Raw genomic sequence first — 5,153 nt, forward strand, 5'->3', positions numbered from 1 at the left:
CATGTAGTTCAGACAACCTGAAAACCAACAACTCCCACTCAGAACTACTTCACCAACAGCTCCTTTCTGTCTCCAGTTAAGCATCTTGAGGAAGAAGCTTTATAAGACTCGTAATTAAGAGCATTTAGAAGCCTAATCACCATTTATGATTCGCATTACAAGCTGCCACGATATAAAGGTACAACAGGGGATTAAAAAGAAACACCAAACTGGAACTGTGCAGCTCCACGTAAAACAGAGCACGCAATGCATTCTGTTCTATGTAATACTTAGAAATCAGGAAACATAGGCAACAAGACAGGGCTTCTTTTATCAGGTGGGATAAGCTTCTGCTGAAGCAGTGTAAGAGAGACACTGATAGCGCTATCTCTGCACACTACAGGTCAGCAGAATCTGCTGCTTTAACTGCTCTCATGCTGCCAGCCTGGTGAGCAGAGCAACACGTTCCTCTCAGTAACTGCAGTCCTGTCGAATACATTTCACTCATTCGGCTGGAATTCCTCATCTTTCACGTGGAAGTCATTCCAACCTCCGTGTGTTTCATAATAAACCAAGCCTAAAAATACTGGAGAGGAGAACTTTCTGGGAGTTGGTACAGCAGGAGGAAGGGACACCATCCAAAGAGACCCCAACAGGTTTGAGAAGTGGGCTGCGGGAGCTGTGCTCGTTCAGCCTGGAGAAGGTTGCGGGGAGACCTCATTGTGCTCTTCCAATACTTAAAGGGAGCTCATAAAAAACACGGAGAGCATCTTTTTTACTCAGTGATAGGACAAGGGGGAATGGCTTTAAAGTAGAAGAGGGGAAATGTTTTTGGAGGAAAATCTGGTGAGGCCATGGCTGCCCAGTGCTGGGGGTGCCCATGGCTGTGGATGGCACAGCCTGAGCTGTTGGAGGGCACCCAGCCCATGGCAGGAGTGGAACTGGATGGGCTTCAAGGCCCTTTCCAACCCAACCATGCTGTGATTCTAGGATTGTGAACCTGCAACTGGAATGGACAGTTAGATGACGTGCTTCCTTGACGCTTGTGCACCTGTTCTTTTTCTCCCCTCCCTGGGAACAAGGTCATCTTGCAGCCCATATAAAATTCAACCTCAAATTCAACCTCTTTGTTGAAATACAATGCGTTTTCCTTTATCACTCCCCAGAACCTGTTGTGAAAGAGAGCTGCAGGATGCCTTAACCTATTGAAATCACAGCCACTATGTAAGAACCAGAGCCATTACCACACCAGAGTTCAAACAGGTCCCCGTCATTCATTTTAGGTGTCCCGAGACCTTCAGACTATTAATGATATCTACCAGAAAACTGATATCTTCATGCTCATGGCTGTCTTGGAAAGTATCAGTTTTCAGTCTGAACTAATTTTGTTTATCATTACTCTGAGACATTGCCCATTGAAATACAGGCTGTGCTCTGTTCCACGCTTACCTTAAGCAATCAGGAACACCCTGTGAGTTGGGTCAAATTCCTGAGCTGCTGTTTTTCCTGTTGACAATCTTCTGTCTGTACACAGTAGCTACCATAGAACCACAAAGGAGCGGACTCTTATCTCCCTTATTGTAATATACTCCATCTACTGCCTGAAAAACCTTGTGGAGGAAATTAGGCAGAAAACCTAAGAAGGACTGCAAAGGGAAATGGTGATCCTGTGGTTAGGGCAGTAGTCTGGATCAGAAATAACTCAGAGCTCTGTCCCCAGCTGTCATTTGCTTACATAATGTCAGTCTCTCAGTTCCACATCTGCAGAACACGGATATTTACTCATCTGACAGCAATACACTAAATTTTAAGCACGCAGGCTGCTCAAGTAAACACCAAAGGAAACCTTTAGATAAATGCTTCTGTTTGACAACAATTCTCTTTTAACACACTTGCTAATTTTAACACAGCTGATGGAAAAAGTCATCTTCCTGGTAAAGGAATTAAGAAATGTTTGCAGTGTGCAGAAGGAAGGCTGAGAGTTTTAAGCATTGAGATGAAAGCCCCCAGGTATCTTGATATGGAAAGCAAGCAGACAGCAGTTCATTGCCTGGCATTGCAGGCTGGAATCCTGTCTGAGAGCAAAACTGGCAGCAGTTTTGTAACACGCTTTCTCAGTCTTGCATTTTGCAAGCTCTCAGATAGGCCAACACATGGTTGCAGTGTTATTTTGCAGCTCACAAGTCAGATGTGAACGCACCGGCCTTTAGTTTTAACTCACAGATCCCTCTCCAATGTGCAGCACATGGTAGCAGCGCATGTGAAAGACAGAGCATGACATTTACTGAGCTCATTGTCAGCTGCCCTTTGATCGTTCCCCTCAGACAATAGGCAAAACAGAGCTAAGGCAATCTGAAGATGAAATTGCAAAATTAAGATGGCAAACATAAACAACACTTAGTCAAAACACACTCAGTTACCTTCAGGCCACACAAGCAAGGAGTGTGGAGTAACCAACAAGCACAGATCCTTACTGTTTGTCAGCTCAAGGTCACTGCAGGGCTGTCAGTCGTTTGGTGGCCATGCTGCAGCATTCTCCTGACTTCTCTTTGTGGATCTCTTTTACTCCTTTTGCTAAGCATCAGCTATCACTTGCAATCTCAATGCAGGAACTGTAATAGGGGTTCAGGAGAAGCAGAGTCAGAACACTTTAGCTTCCTATATGCTCATCTCTCTTACTATGTTAAATAACTTTTCAGTTGGGGAAAACTCATTACTGTGCTTTTTCTACAGCTGCAGCTTTTGAACAGAGCAACAACTCTTTCATCACCTTTCCATCAAGACATTGTTCCAAAGCAGCAATGGTGCAAACACACATCAGTTTCTCCAACATCTTCCTACAACGGATACTGGAATTTAAGGTTGAAGAATGAAAGGTGCTACATCACTACGACCATCTTGCCACACGGGCTGCAACCTCAACTGTACCCACTAAGAGCATCAAACGTTACCAATGGCAGCTGGAAAAATTAAACCAGACCTTTTTGCAAAAAATACAGTTACAAATTAAGTTTATTTTTCGAGTTTCAGTTGTGTTAGGGGAGAAAAAAAAACAGAGACAGTTCTGTTTGGAAAAGCTCAAATGCCTTTTGGAACACGGTCTGCTGTTTGTTCCAGCTGAGCTATAGCAAACCTCAAGGGGATACAAAAACCTTTGTTCTTGCAATGGTTTCCTTCCTATACCTTCCAATCTAAGACATGAGAAAATGCAATTCACCTGCAGCTTACCCAAAGAACCTTCTGCTTTCTTACCAACAAGAATTCCTGTCTCATCATTGTGCTCCTGCAATTCATAGCAAGAATGGAGAAGTCCCCCCAAAGTGAGAAACCACCTGCGTTATTCAGCAACACAATTTGTCCCAGTACCTCTAATAAACAGTCCAGCGAGATTAATTGGCTTTAGAGGTAATCATTTAAAGTTAAATCTGAACAGACGTGTGCATCTTTGAACTGCATATTAGACTTCAGCTCTTGTCCTTGATGCCTCTCCTTACCTTAGGAAAGTTCATTAGTACAGCAGCTTATCAGAAAATCAACCGACCTCACCAGTCCATGAGAACTGTAGGGGTGTTTTCCCACCAGCCTTTATGTCTGGGTTCTGTACCTGGTCAATGGAGCTTGAAAGGCTTCAATGACCCTTTAGGAAACCAGACACCTAGCTCAGGAAAATTTTGATGTGCAGGTTATTGAAAAGACATCCTCTGCTGCTTACTGTGAATGTGGTTACAAATGTCACCTTCGTGCAGAATCAAGATAAAAATATATATATCAGGGAACCCTGCTGTTGTCATATGGGTTGATTAAAAAGAAAAACCAACGGCAATGTTCAGAGTTCTCCAAGCAAAAGATAATAATTAACGTTAATAGATCACTCCAGCAAGGGACTTCTGCTCTATCTCCACCTGGGCAGGTTTTTGAGAGCAGGGAATTCAAACACAAACCAAACCCCAGCATCATTTCCTTTCTGGTGCAAAATATTCTTATCGTTTCTCCATTTTAGACATGTTTGAAGTTCGTACCATAAGGCTGTTTCTGCTGAAGTACAGGATGTAGGGCTTCAGTTTGTGGAAATCAGCATGAAAACTGGGAGTGCAAGCATGTACTACGCAAATCTACCTCCATGCCAAATGAAAAGGATGAAGGAACTACTTAGCAATATGATGAAACAGACTGTGAACACCTACACCCTCTGCTGCTCCCAGGGAAGCTCCATTTGACTACAGTGTTTGCGTACATGAATTCTCAGTATACAAAGAGGCCGGCAGTGCAAGAATGCACTTTGTACGCACATGGGCCGTGACTGAGTACAAAGGCAATTCCCAACATCCAGCAAAATTTCATCAGAAGATGTATTTGCTGATTCCTATCTGTAAAAGCAGCAACAGATCAAGGCAGCAGGAGGATTAATTTGCAAAAAAACAAGAGGAGGGCAGGCCAATTTTTTAAATGGAGAAAGAATAAAAGCCTTCAAATCCTTCCCATCTTTATCCTCATTTGGAAAAGGCACAGCTCTGCCCGAATTTGTGAGAGCAGAGGGCGCCCTCTGTGATCCACAGAGAACTTCTGCACCAAAACCAATGGGAATGGCTCAGCTCAGGCTGAAATTGTCGTGGATACAAAATCAGAATCACGGCATCATCTCATCTCTCATTCAGATTTATATTAGAAGCTTAAAAGCTGCAACCATTCTGTTGCTGCTAGGAGAACCAGCTTTTATTACCAACACGTGGATGCTAAGGCAGACTGTATCTACACAAGATGCAAGTGCTTGCCTTCCCATTGAATGTCTCTTTCCTTTGCAGTGGGTTTTTTCTGCCATGCCTCCAATACACCTAAAATATAAGGTAGTATTTGTTTTTCAGCGCCACTGATGGTGCTTAAATCCAAACATGAACTAATTTAAACCTTCTCTGGTCAGCAAGACAACACTAATTAGTGCCAGGCTACTTCAAATTTCCTTCTCTTTCTATCTGTTAGTAAAGTTGAATTAAATTCCAGTGATGAAAATCACTGTTTCAATCTTACCACGCATGTCAAAAACTCGCACGGCGACACTTCTGCTTTCAAAGTTGAACTGTAGAAGAATGACACCATTGAAAAGCCATTAATTTTCACAGTACCTCTTTTTTTTTCTACTTCAGATTTGCTCTATGGTCTAGAGAGGGGATTTGTCT

Source organism: Excalfactoria chinensis, chromosome 24, assembly GCF_039878825.1.
Source record: "Excalfactoria chinensis isolate bCotChi1 chromosome 24, bCotChi1.hap2, whole genome shotgun sequence".
Taxonomy (NCBI): domain Eukaryota; kingdom Metazoa; phylum Chordata; class Aves; order Galliformes; family Phasianidae; genus Excalfactoria; species Excalfactoria chinensis.